Consider the following 14,789-nt stretch of genomic DNA (forward strand, 5'->3'; position numbering starts at 1 on the left):
GAGTGAACCTTCAATTCATGTTAAACAACGTGAATTAAATGACGATCAATCTGAAGAAGGAAACAACAGTAGATCTATTGGTCATAGTGAACCGATTGTGGTTGGGAGAAATAACCACGAAGATAGAGTGGAGAGAAATGGGTGCAAGTATAAAGACTTTATGACTTGCAAGACATCAACCTTCACTGGAAAAGAAGATCCCGTCGGAGTAATGGATTGGATCTCGGAAATGGAATTGGCTTTCATGACATGTGGTTGTCAAGACAAGTTACAAACCACATTTGCAGTGCGTCAATTCAGAGGTCGCGTTGTTCGTTGGTGGAACACTCTGGGGAAAATCCTAAGCCCTAATGAGCCACTGCAACTGACTTGGGCAAAGTTCTTGGTGCAATTCAAGCGCAAGTACTGCTCGGCCCAAAATCTGCTTGAGCTAGAAAACCAATTTCTGACGTTGAAGAAGGGAAGTATGACCGTTGATGAATATACAAATAACTTCACAGACAAAATGGAGTTTGCTTTGCGTATTGTCCCAGATGAGCTGACAAAAATCGACAGGTACCCAAATGGAATTCCATGGGAGTATGCAGTCCCAGTGCGTCAGGAACATACTTTGGAGGCAGCTATCTGGGCTGCCAAGTCTGTTGAAGATATGATTAAGGGAAGAGCCGCCAGCAAGGTTGAAGTTGGCGAAAAGAGAAAGTTTGAAGGAACTTCAGGTTCCAATAAAAAGAACAAGTTCTCGAAGACTGGTTCGAGGAAATTCGGAGGAGGAGCCAAAGCCAAGTGGTGTGACAAGTGTAAGAAGAAACATGCTGGGAAATGTAGCGATGAAGTCACTTGTTACAAATGTGGAAAGCCTGGGCATTATGCCAATGAATGCACCTTCAATAAGAAAGTCTGTTATGGGCGCAATGAAGAGGGGCACATTTTGAAGGATTTACCGAAGAAGAAGGATGCAGCAAAGCCCAATCTTCCACCAAAGCCGAAGGCGAGAGCCTTTCAGATGACACTTGAAGCTGCGAAAGAAGAAGCTGATGTCGCTTCAGGTACCTTTCTCGTAAACAAATTGCCTACCCAAATTTTGTCTGATTCTGGAGCCAATTACTCCTTTATTTGGCATGAATTTGGTAGAAAACTAGCTTTGCCTGTTGATAGACTAGTTAATGCTTTAATAATCGATGTTTCTAGTGGCAAGTTTATACATGTTAGCCATCGTATGAAAAACATCTTCATTGACTTGAATGGGAATAAGTTCCATGAGGAATTATTGCCTATCGAGTTAAATGGTTTCGACATAGTTCTAGGAATGGATTGGCTTAGCGCCAATGATGTCGAAATATTGTGTAGGAAGAAGATAGTAAAAGTAAAACCGCCAGGGAAAGAGTCGTTTATGGTGTATGGAGACAAACGCAGAGTAAACTCTGGAATCATTTCCCTAATGAAAGCCAGAAAGTGTTTGGCCAAGGGATGTACATCATATCTAGCGTTCGTGATCGATGCTAAGAAGGAAAAGAAGGAGGTGCAGAATATTCTGGTGGTGTGTGATTATCCGGAAGTCTTTCCCGAAGATCTTCCCGGATTACCCCCTGATCGACAAGTAGAATTCCGTATCGACTTGTTAGCAGGAACGACGCCAATAGCAAAAGCACCGTATCGACTAGCACCAACAGAGATGAAAGAACTTATGACACAACTTCAGGAATTATTGGACAAAGGTTTTATTCGACCTAGTTCATCACCCTGGGGAGCCCCGGTGTTATTTGTAAAGAAAAAGGACGGGAGCATGAGAATGTGCATCGATTACAGAGAGCTGAATAATGCAACAATAAAGAACAAGTACCCGTTGCCAAGGATTGATGACCTGTTCGATCAGTTGCAAGGTTCGAGCTATTTCTTGAAGATCGATCTTAGGTCAGGATATCATCAGCTAAAGGTAAGAGAGTGGGATATTGAGAAGATTGCGTTTAGAACAAGATATGGACACTATGAGTTCTTGGTTATGTCGTCTGGACTAACCAATGCTCCCGCGTCTTTCATGGATTTGATGAACAGGGTTTGTAAACCATACCTTGATAAATTCGTGATAGTGTTCATAGATGATATTTTGATTTATTCAAAAAGCAAGTAGGAGCATGACAAGCATCTGCGTGAAGTGCTAGAAGTTCTGAAAAAGGAGAAGCTGTATGCAAAGTTCTCCAGATGTGAATTTTGGATTCAAGAAGTCCAATTTTTGGGTCATGTGGTTAACCAAGAAGGGATAATGGTTGACCCAACGAAGATTGAAGCTGTGATGAAGTTCGAACAACCGAAAAGTGCTACGGAGATCCGAAGCTTTTTAGGATTAGCTGGATATTATCGAAAATTTATCCAAGGATTTTCTTCGATCGCTACTCCATTAACAACTTTGACCCACAAAGGAGCTACTTATACTTGGAATGAGAAGCATAAGGAAGCTTTTGAGAAGTTAAAGAAGAAATTATGTGAAGCACCGATTCTTTCTTTTCCTGAAGGAGTTGATGACTTCGCAGTTTATTGTGATGCATCTGGAGTTGGGTTAGGTTGTGTTCTGACCCAAAGGGATAAAGTGATAGCATATGCATCGAGGCAATTAAAAGAGCATGAAAAGAACTACCCCACTCATGATATGGAGTTGGCAGCGGTAGTATTCGCCTTAAAGATATGGAGACACTATCTTTATGGCACTAAATGCAAACTTTTCACTGATCATAAGAGTCTTCAATATCTCTTTAATCAGAAGGAATTGAACATGAGGCAACGACGCTGGCTAGAGTTACTCAAGGACTACGAGTGTGAGATACTTTACCACCCTGGTAAAGCAAATGTTGTTGCTGATGCTCTCAGTTGGAAGGTAAACCTTGAAAAGAAAAGGCCAAGAGCGTTGAGAATTGAAGTTGTCTCGACAATTTTGGAAAGTATAAAGAAAGCTCAAGAGGAAGCTTTAGAGAAAAATGACCGAAAGGAAGAACGTTTGGGCAAATAGTTAGTGTTTGATACAAACGATCAAGGACTGAAGGTATTCCAAGATAGGATTTGGGTACCTAAGACAGGAGGAATAAAAGATCTTCTAATGGAAGAAGCTCACAAGACCATGTACTCGATTCATCCCGGCAGCACAAAAATGTATAGGGATCTAAAACCCTATTACTGGTGGCTGACGATGAAGCTCGATATTGCTAAGTATGTGGCCGAGTGTGTAACATGTGCTAGGGTTAAGGCACAATATCAGAAACCGTATGGGAGTTTAGAACCTTTACCTGTACCTATGGGTAAATAGGAAGACATCACCATGGATTTCGTGACTAAACTGCCCAGAACAAAGAACGGTCACGACATGATTTGGGTGGTCGTTGATCGCTTCACTAAGAGTGCGCAGTTCATAGCAGCCAACGAGAAATGGTCTTTGGATAAGCTTGTAAATTCTTACGTGAAGGAAATTATGAGGCTTCACAGTGTTCCATTAACGATTGTATCAGATCGTGACAGCCGTTTTACCTCAAGGTTTTGGAGGAGTCTACAAGAGGAATTGGGTACCAAGTTGTGTTTGAGTACAGCTTACCATCCGCAAACCGATGGTCAAAGCGAACGAACAATTCAAACGTTGGAGGATATGCTAAGAGCATGTACCCGGGAATTCCAAGGTAACTGGGATGAACATTTACCTCTGGTAGAATTTTCCTATAATAACAGTTTCCACTCAAGCATCAAGATGGCACCTTACCAAGCTTTGTATGGAGAAAAGTGTCGAACGCCGTCATGTTGGCTGGAATCTGGGGAAAAGCAGTTTATGGGACCTGAAATAGTCCATCAAACTGCTGAAAAGTTGAAAGTGATTAGGGAAAGGATGTTAGCTGCTCAAGATCGTCAAAAGAGCTATGCTGACAAGAAAAGACAACCGATATCATTCGAAGTTGGAGATTCGGTTTTACTTAAAGTCTCGCCGTGGAAGGGACTTATAAGATTTGGTAAAAGGGGAAAGTTGAGTCCAAGGTTTATTGGACCGTTTAAAGTTCTTCAGAGGATTGGGAATCAAGCTTACAAGCTAGAATTACCAGAAGAACTAGATGGTATTCATAACACTTTCCATGTGTGTTATTTGAGGAAGTTCACGGGAGATGTACCCGACATAATTCCAATTTCTGAATTAAGGTTGGATGAAAACAAGAGGTTAATTGAAGAACCAGAGGCAATCGTTGACTGTAAGACTAAGAAGTTGTGACGCAAGATGGTCGATTTAATGCTTGTGCGTTGGAAACATACGAATGGGCCAAATCTCACCTGGGAAACGGAGAGTGACATGATGAGTCGCTATCTGCATTTATTTGCTGATGTGTGATTCCGGGGACGGAATCATCCTAAGGGGGAGAGAATTGTAACGCCCGTGTTTCTAAGATAGTCATTAATGATAATATAATAGTCTAGCTCAACCTTTGTAACTCATTTTGAAGAAATGAAGAGGAATTATGTGATTATTATGTGAATTATGTGTTTTATGCTTAATTATTAGGATTTAATTAATTAAGAATAAAAATGAGCGTCGAAAATAAATATTAGATAAAGGCGATATCTATTAAGAAAGTTGTAGTGGTCGTGACAAGGATTCCGGATATATAAAGAATACCGATATCCGAGTTATAACGAAGAAGTTATGACCTGTCGAAGTTCCACGACAAAACCGGCACGACGCCGAATGACGTAAAAAGTGAGTTTTTGATAAACTACTTTTTAGCCTTGATGATCTAAATGAAATTTGTAGTGTTCGTTAACCGAGAGTATCTAAAAAAACAACGCCCAAATCTGACTTTGTATGAGGAAGTTATGATTTTTCTAAGTTTCAGCTTAACAGTAGACAGCTAAAAACTCGAATTTTAGATCGAGTGATTTTTAGCCGACACAACCTAAACGAGAATCGAAGGTCTCGTCAATAGTAGTACAACGCTAAAAAGACAGACGAAAACGGACGTCGGATGAAGAAGTTATGAATTTTTAACGGATTTCCTGTCCCGGTCTGTTAAAAATAATAATATTAAAATTAAAGTCAAAATTAGCCGACGAAGTCCAAACAAAAGTTGTAGAGCGTAATTTTACCTACGAGTGCATGTAAAGAACGTCAAAAACGGAGCCCGTATGCGAAAGTTATGGATTTTAGAAGTTTTGGCTCAAAAATCGAGAAAAACACGAAATCCGAGAAATTTCGCATGGTCCGGAATAGGCCACGTCACTCTCGCTCGGAAGCTGCCCCGTGTCCGATCTCGGTGAGTCATCAGACGCGTGTCCGAACCGGAGAGCCGTCCGAAGCGCGGTCCAATAGGAGTCCGACGCATGCCCGATGACTCCTCGCATTCGAAGCGCCTCACCTCGCATCCGACGCGTGTCGCACCAGGTGTCCGAGCCTCGCATGCGCGCCACCTGCCCCTCGCATCTGCTGCCGCGTGGTCGCTTCTCAGCCCTCGGATCCGAAGCCTCCCCTATAAATAGAAGGGTGCGAGACCTCCCAGGGATAATTTGGAAAATTGCCATTTTACACCCCTAAACCCATATTTCTTCCATTCCAACTTCCCCCAAAGCCCCGGTATTATACAACATACCCAAAACACGTTCCGAAGTGCCCGAAGACCCGGAAAAATTTATCTTTTCGGTTTTGAAGCCAAACCCCCGCAGAGCCCGGTTTCTCAATAAAACTCCCGGTTTTATTAGAAATGATTGTTTTAGGAAACGAAGTGCTGCCCGATTATCGTTAAATCAAGTGAGTGTATAGTCACTTTCATCTTACACATAGATATGAAGTATTTTCCATAAAATACGTGCTATGTGTAATTATATTAATTGTTTATTTGAGATGATTGTTGAATAGATGTTTTATACAAGTTTTAAATTGTATATGTATTTTTATCTACAAATATGTTGGGTAAAACATGGGTAGACGAAATAGTCGATGTGTGTTAAAATGATGAGAGGCCTCGATGTTGTTTTTGTTGTTGTTGTTGTTGTAGTCGTCTAGCGGAGTATAGATGACGACCACAGACCTTTCTAGACAGTCCAGTGGAACGCTAGCAGGTTCGCAACATGTAGGTGTTGGTGAACTATATGCTCATTGGTGTACTCCATCCCCCTCATGTGCCTTTAGGACATGTATGGTTGAGGAGTTCCCTTAGCAGTAGTGTTCATCCCGATGATAATCCTTAGGCTAGGTCCCTTGTGATAGGTGTTTAGGGACGTAAAATGAGGATAACGGGAATGGGTAATCAGGGTTATTGTTGATTGATAAATTTAATAAGTTTATTATTATTGTGGGTTGAAAACCCTATATGCTCACCAGGCTCCCAAGCCTGACCCACTCAGCTTTTTATATTACAGGTAGTGGACCCCGAGCATAATCGGATGATGATGAGAGATTTTTGGATTATAGGCCAGTAGTTGTAAATAACTGTTGTAAGGCTTATAAGGTCTTGTTTATGCTTTTGATTTGTATCGGAACATGACATCCCGAGGTTTTGATATAAAATGAAAATATATATTTCTTAATGAAAGGTTTTGATAAATTTTTATCATGTTTTGTTGTGGGAGCAAATTCTGCAACATCTTTTAAAAGGATTACTCTGATTTTATTTTAAAAAGCATAAATTAAATCGGTCTTTTCTGGCCGAGAAATTAGGGGATGTCACAGCGTACATGGGTGTTGGCAGCCTATAAATAGAAGGCATTTTTCACTCTTTTCTTCACACCTTCTCAAACAATTCTCTCCCAAACACCCCCAATGCCTCTATTCCTTCCACTAACACCTCCTAGGTGTTATAAGTGAAGCCCCAGAGTGCAAGAAAGCCCCGAGAAGAAGAGTTTTCAGCTCAGAAGTTCTGCCCGCGCAGAGTCCAGTTTCTCGCTAAATCACCTGTAAGTTAAGTTATGCTTACCGTACTTTAAGTATAACTTATGTTTAAGTTCATTATTTTTATTATGAACCTATCAAAAATATTTATCAGTGATTCCAAGTCATTATACTGATTGATCTACTCTACGGGGATGATGTCAAGACTGAATTTAGTGAGGTGTTTAAAATGGGATTTCCAAATAGTATACTTCGTATACTAAATGGACCCTACCTTCGATATGATCCTACCTGGTTATTCCTTACTTGATAGATCTTGAAGTAGACTTTGAGTTAATGATGAATATAGACTAAGAATTAGTCGCAATAAATATTAGACTAAAACTTAGTAATAATAATACTAGGTTATGGCAACGGAAAAGACAATTGCTAGAAGCGAACCGTTGTCCTAATTTCGAATCGTCACTTTAACAGGTGAATGCATAGTCCCTTTCATGAACATTATTTTAATACAAGTATTAATAAAAGTATTAAATATATGTTGAAAGTTTATATGTGAGTTATATGCTTATTATCTGGAAATATGTGTTATATATATATATATATATATATATATATATATATATATATATATATATATATATATATATATATTTGATGATATACGCTATGCGAACCAGACATGATTCTATATGTGTTAAGATGTATTTACATGATTATAATAATAGAAGTATTATAAATGAGAAGATAAATGTATGTTAATACTTAATCCTCTGTATAAAATATTACACTAAATTAGAATAGTGTTTCCGAAACAAAGTTGGTATTGAAAGTTTATTATAAGCATTGTAGGCTTGCCTAGTGATGAAATAGGACTTAAAAGAGGTGCTTAGTTTAATTAAGTTTGGATATTGGGTAGCATCTTATTAAGGGTACATGTGTGATCAGAATAGAGAGTAGAAACTCTGTCTGTGGAGATTGACGATCGATGGAGTATGTTATACGTACAAAAGTACTTTCTATGTACCAAGTCTTTTTCAAAGCTCTGTGTCTCAGGTGCTGCTTGTGTCGGTGTATTATTATGTTTTGGGGTACTGTAGTGGTGTTGATTATGATGACAAATACGGAATCTGAAATGATCTAGTGAATCATCATACAAATCATGAACACATGGATTAAATAAATTTGGTTCAAGTTGTCATTAGTTTTTGATAGAAAGAGTACAAATGAGTCTTGCTATTTCTCTCTCTAAAAACTAATCTCTCACAAATGTTCATTTTTATATAAATGAGTGTCACTCACTTCCTATTTATAGGAAAGACAACTCATTACACAATACAAGAGGGTAAACACAAAATACATCCAAGCGTGACTTTTCACCCTAACATTCTCCCCCTCAAAGTTAGGATTGGATGTCCCGGCTTTAATATCCAACGAGCTCGCGTGATCAAGACCAACTCCCCCTCGAAATGATAACGGTCTTCAAATCCGCAAATGAATACCCGAAGCTTCGAATACCCAATCTTCATTCTTCCCCTTTTTATAATCAAAAAATGATTATAAAACCCATTAAGGGTGAGAAGCGCCCGATGAATAAATAACTCCCCCTTGATGTGTGCCAAAATTGAAACCTCGAAAAGCTTGCATGGAAAAACAATCACGAAAAAGTTTTGAAAAATTTCCTATTTTTGTGAAAATTTTCAACTTCTGGGTGAGAGTTGCAAGAATTTCGAAAATCTGGGTAAAAACTGCCACTTTCAGAATTCTGCAGGGACCAGATGCGCCAAAAACAGCCTAAAATGTGAAACACTCCCCCAATTGCAAAACTGGGTATAAAGCATTAAGTCGCATTAACTACGGGGGCTAAACTGTAAATTTCTCCATTTCTCATAATTGTTAGTCCAATTTCGAAGTTGGGTATTTTCTGCCAATATTTCGAAACTGTAGGGACTAAACGCGAACTTCTGCCTTCTTCACAAACTTTTTACTTCAATGTCGAATTTGGACCAATTCTGCCAAATCTTTAAAAGACGAGGGACCCAAACCGAAAATAATTGTTTTCTTCCCCAGTTCACTTCGTTACCAGTCAACTGTTCGCTTTTCATCTATATTCCTCAATAACGAAGCACGATTGATCAACCGAAAATTCAATCCTTCGCTTTTCAATTAACCCTTCATTAACGAACCACCGACCATTGACCTCTCGTTAATAGGCATGAGCAAACGGACCGAACCGGCCGGAACCGACCCGACCCGGACCCGAGCCGGGAATCGGCTTCGGCAAAAATCAAGAACCGAACCAGCCCGGCGGTTCTACCGGTTCCAGTTCTACCGGTTCCGGTTCCGGGTCCGGTTTTTGCCGTTTTCGATTTTGGAACCGGTGTGATTTGACACGCTTCCTTGCGGGACTTGTAACTCATTCAATTTTTAACCAAATCAAACGTTTTTATAGTCTAAAATTAACTACAAAACCTAAACTACGTGTAGGAAAACGATTCAGGTCAAGAAAAACTTAAATTGAGTGAGTTATACACATTTGAACAACAAAGTCAGATTACGTTTAATTGCTGTAACATAAAAAAATTCTGATTTGACACCCTTCCTTGCGGGGCTTGTAACTCATTAAATTTCTAACCAAATCAAATGTTTTTATAGTCTAAACTTAACTACAAATCCTAATCTACATGTAGGAAAAAGATTCAGGTCAAAACAAGTTAAATTGAGTGAGTTATGCACATTTGAACAACAAAGTCAGATTACATTTAATTGCTGAAACATAAAAAAAGTTCTGATTTGACACCCTTCTTTGCAGGGCTTGTAACTCATTCAATTTTTAACCAAATCAAACGTTTTTATAGTCTAAACTTAACTAAAAATCCTAATCTACACATAGGAAAAAGATTCAGGTCAAAAAAAGTTAACTTGAGTGAGTTATGTACAATTGAACAACAAAGTCAGATTACATTTAATTGCTGAAACATAAAAAAAATTCTGATTTGACATCCTTCTTTGCGGGGCTTGTAACTCATTCAATTTTTAACCAAATCAAGCGTTTTTATAGTCTAAACTTAACTACAAATCATAATATACATGTAGGAAAAAGATTCAGGTCAAAAAAGTTAAATTGAGTGAGTTATGTAACTTTCAAAATTCGAGTGAGTTATCCGGTCCGGTTCCCGGTTTGGGGCCGGTTCCAACGACCGGTTCTTACCGGGTCCCGGTTCCAAAAATTGACGAAATTATAGTACCGGTCCCGGCCCGACCGGTTCCATCGGGTTCCGGTACCGGTTTCGGTTCTGGGACCGGTTCCGGCCGGTTCCCTGGTCCATATGTTCATCCCTACTCGTTAATGAAGCAGCAATACCCCTTCGCTTTTAATCAAGCAATGTCGACAATTGACTCTAACTCTTCGCTTTTTGTCTCAAGTTTTCGTTCATCGATATCAAACCCTTTGAATCAAACACCAATTTCCCATTCGATATATATGGCTTCACTTTTCATTCAACACAAAACATCAAACTATCGACTCCAAATCATGATCATGACCACAAAAAAAACGAACCTCAATTTTTCAGTCACTTAGCTTTTAATAAACCGACATCAAAATTCCTTCCCAAAATCGAATACACAAAATCACAGACTTCGCTTGCCAACACTCGATGTCAACAATCCTTCGATTTCAGTCAACCGACCCTCAATATCGACTCCAAGCTTTCGATCATCACAGCCTTCGAAACACAGTATATAGCCATCGACATCAAAACAATCGATTCCAGTTCAAATCATGACTTTCGACTATAAAGCATTAAAGCCTTGACCGTCGATTCTTGAGTGTTCAATTCCAAATTCAATTAACTCAAAGCGAACCATCTCCTTCGAACGCATTCACAAATCGTCCTAACTACAAATCATTGTTCGGCATCAAATAAGAACCTTTCTTTTACAATTCCAACCAAGTTCAAATCAAATTTGATTTCGAAATCAGTCTTCAATCCTAAAATTGACTTCGATTAGAACACTTCGCCACAAACAATTTCGAACTTTGACTTTCGATTCATACACACTGACTGTCAAATCATCGAATTTGATTTCAAATCAAAAATACATTCGAATCTAAAATCAAGTAAGCACAAACCCATTCGATTCCCAGTAACCCAATAAACATGTTTGTTTTCAATCGACACCAAATAAGACCAGTCTACAAATTGATCTTCAATCTTCGATACTAGGAAACGATCGAACAACAACAAACTTGTTCGAAAACTCAACAAGTCAGATTTTGACTTTTGTGTATCTCGTTTATTCTGATTTTGAACAATGTAACCGATGATTTGGGCTAAAAAATAGTGTTCGAATATGGGCTCTAAGTGTTCAGATCAATGAACAGTGTTGAGTTCAACAATTGAACTTTGAATGAATAGGATCGTATCAAATATTTGTTAGGAATAGGCTTTGATTAAACAATGAACAATGAATTTCGAAATATAAAAAAATGATTCTGATTTTGGTTTTGATCTAAACAAAAATAATTAGATCAATCAATGGGGTAGAAATAGATTTGTCTCCAATGAGACAAATCAATCAAAAATGAAAAACACAAAATATGAATCGAAATCATGGACATTTTGCAATCCATTTGAGAATTTGAGATACCTTTTGACGATCTGAGATCCATTTGCAACGAACGAATCAAATTTAGAAGATCTTGGTTCTTTTGCTGGAACGAGAAAATCTCAAATTTGAACATTGTATCACCCATGATGCGTGTTGTACAACTCGTTCTTCGTGTTCTTCGTTTTCTTCAACGATCTAAGAACATCTTCATAAGAACCATCAACACTTTTGGGTATTGACTTCAAATTCAATACAATACTTGGAGATTGTTGCTTTGGAACCCAAATTTGCTTCATGGATTTCGGATTCACAACAACATTTGACGATTTCTGTGAATAAACCCGCTTGTTCTTACCTTTGATCTTCTTCTTATTTTTCTTTCTCATCTTTTTGCATCTTGAAGATTTGAATTAAAAACAACTTCATTCTTGACAACTTCAACTTTGCAAGTTTGAATCAAATCTTTTGGAGTTTGATACTTGTGAATTTCTTGGATTGATGGCTTTCGATAAGGAATCATTCATTCAAACGAATCACAAGAACACACTACTAGAAAAAAGGTTTTCCTTGACAGACAATTTCTGTCATAAATGCCTATATATGACAGACAAATGTCTGTCATTGAAAGCCATGTCATAAAGGAAAATGACAGACATTAGGTCTGTCATAAAGTTTACGACAGACTTTTATGACCAACAATTACGACATACATACACGACATGCGTTTCCGACATACATTTACAATTGACTTTGTCATAATTCGTAACATTTTTGTTTTTATGACAGACATTTACGACATGTTTTGTACAATATGATTTTTGACATATTTTTACGACATGCTTTGTATGTCATATATATATATATATATATATATATATATATATATATATATACACACACACACACACATACCAATTCTTAATCAAACTAAACTACATATTTAATGTCTAATAACGCAAAATAAAACATCATACATATATAAAAAGGCTTACACGAACTATAGTGTCAAATTCAAAAATACGCTCCAAATTCATCAAAAAGTAATTGTCAAATTCATATCACTAGTAAATAAAATTTATGACATAAGTAGCCTATTCTTCACGCACCCTATCAAGCTCGACGTCTGTATATTCATTCTTCCCCCAAAACTTAGACAAAAACTAATATATTAGCAAAAAAACCATTAAATAATTATATATATAAATATTCTACAACACTTCAAGTCCATCAAGTAACTAATAGATTTACTTACATTGTTATTTAACACTTCAAGTCCTTCTTCAACAACCGCTTTCATGAACTTAAGAACATAATACCCGCATTCTGTGTAACCAGGCTGAAAGGGACACTGTACAATTATATAACAAATTGTTAGACATTGATCCAACACTAGCTTTAAGTTGTAACAGTTGAAGAATTATACCTATAGTTAACATGAGATCCTGCAAACACACATTTTTCAGGAAAAAAAATATCTTTAGTGCCATTTCAAGAGTCTTGAAAGAGATATCATCCGCGCACACACATCACCTGATCAATATTAGCCAACAATGAGCAAAAAGATGATTATATGTACCTCTTGTATTAGCAATTGAGAAAGAATTTAATGAAATCAATGCCATTAAGAATATGTGCAATACCTTCTTGGTCTGGTTGATGAACTATATCCGAACAAGGAACATATAGATATGGTAAAGCCTGCATCATAATCAAGATACTTCATACTCATCATACTCAATAGCTATTTGACAAATAACAATCAAATAAAAACAACACTTTGTATCAAAAAATGAAACTTGATTCTACATTGTCAACCATAAGTACCTACCAAATTGCAGTTTCTCATAAACTCCCAAGTTTTTAGAGTATCAATATGAGAAACTTACTGGATGAATATGCAAACATGTCTTATGGTGTTGACCCATATACTCTAATCACAGGAACCTCATTCACCTTCCCACCTGTCCATTCAGAAATATAAGTAACAGAGACATATAAACATTTGCAAAAGAACTTTCTTTGCAAAGCAGACATAGACCCTCACTATTTTATATAGTACAATCGGTGTACTTTTATGGTGTAAACAAGCAATTTCAATTATCATATCTTCAGCTTTAATACTTGAACATTCATTTGGAGTTATTTAAAATAAAGGCTTTGTGTGTTGTGTTGGGAGCAATTTATGTGGTACAAATGCAAAGTGCATGCATTTCTTTAAAGGAATTGAAAAACTTCAAAACTTTGTGTTATTGAATCAATTAAGTACAAATAGCCGCATCAAATTTCCAAAACGATAGTGCATAGTACCATGGTAAATGGAGACACTTGTAAGAGTGTAGAAAAGTTATGACTCAAGATGAGATAAATAAAATATAGTTCATGAGCATAGATACCTTGAAAGCTACTGTAACAGAGATCAAGGCCTGGAATTGGAGGAGACATGTAGTAATCAATTGACACTATCCGAACGCTGAAAAGCTTCAAATCCGGCTGGGAGTCTTCCATTGATTTCTCTGAACTTCGTGAAAATTGGGGCAATTATATACAACACGATCCTCTCTGTTGTTCAATACATCCAATTGAGAATACAATAAAGATTAGAGTTTGTTACACCTGCAATGATTAAAGCAAATTGGAGAGAGAGAGAGAGAGAGAGAGAGCTCACCGATTATGAACAGAGGGAGATAGATATACTCAAAATGCACTCCCAATTCATGTAAGCATTTAATCGAACAGCTGGTGTGCACATGCTATTGAATGGGGGAAATAGAAATGGAAGGCTACCATCGAAAGCAGCCGACTTAAGAACACGGATGAATGACAAATAATGCGATAGTGGTGAATCGGAGGTACGTCGTCGGCGCTTGGCTCGACTGGGGAAGAGAGGATAGTGAAGACTTGCATCGACAATTCTAGAAGCCTTAACTGATCGTGAAGAGGGAGAATAAACGAAGGCAGGGCTTTCTCTTTCTCGTCCGGCGATTTCAGACCCATCGCACCCGAGTGGCGAGCTCCGGTGGTCTATGATGAAGCACCACCGTCTGTCGACCCTTAACAGCAGCAACTTCAACGCCCGTCACCACCATCTCTTGTCGACGGCGAAGCTCCATCACACCTCTCGACCATTGTGTGGCCTCCCGCCAGAGAGATCGACGTTCCCAACTTGCTGACGTGAGATCTGCTGAAACAGCTCCATTGGCGGTCTCCGTCGTTGCCGTCGGTAGCAACTGTTGACTCCCGTACTATCCATCGCACCTCAAACACTTATTTCATTTAAAAATTTGTTGTTTTGCTAGCTATTATCATGCATAATTTTCCTTTTTATATATGC

The 14,789-nt window shown here is 38.1% G+C and overlaps 2 long non-coding RNA genes across 2 annotated transcripts; both read right to left on the minus strand.

Moving 5' to 3' along the window:
• Positions 1-12,970: 12,970 nt before the first annotated feature.
• LOC145122815 (uncharacterized) lies at positions 12,971-13,366 on the minus strand. The gene is made up of 3 exons (XR_013714748.1): positions 13,345-13,366; positions 13,099-13,156; positions 12,971-12,988 (listed from the first exon to the last, which is right to left on the minus strand). It is a non-coding gene; the product is annotated as an uncharacterized LOC145122815 (long non-coding RNA).
• A 3-nt stretch (positions 13,367-13,369) lies between these two features.
• Positions 13,370-14,580, minus strand: LOC145122816 (uncharacterized). Its single transcript, XR_013714749.1, has 3 exons — positions 14,124-14,580; positions 13,852-14,017; positions 13,370-13,419 (listed from the first exon to the last, which is right to left on the minus strand). It is a non-coding gene; the product is annotated as an uncharacterized LOC145122816 (long non-coding RNA).
• Positions 14,581-14,789: the final 209 nt, after the last annotated feature.

Source organism: Lactuca virosa, chromosome 6 (genome assembly GCF_052849685.1).
Source record: "Lactuca virosa cultivar CGN04683 chromosome 6, Lactuca_virosa_CGN04683_v6, whole genome shotgun sequence".
Classification (NCBI taxonomy): Eukaryota; Viridiplantae; Streptophyta; class Magnoliopsida; order Asterales; family Asteraceae; genus Lactuca; species Lactuca virosa.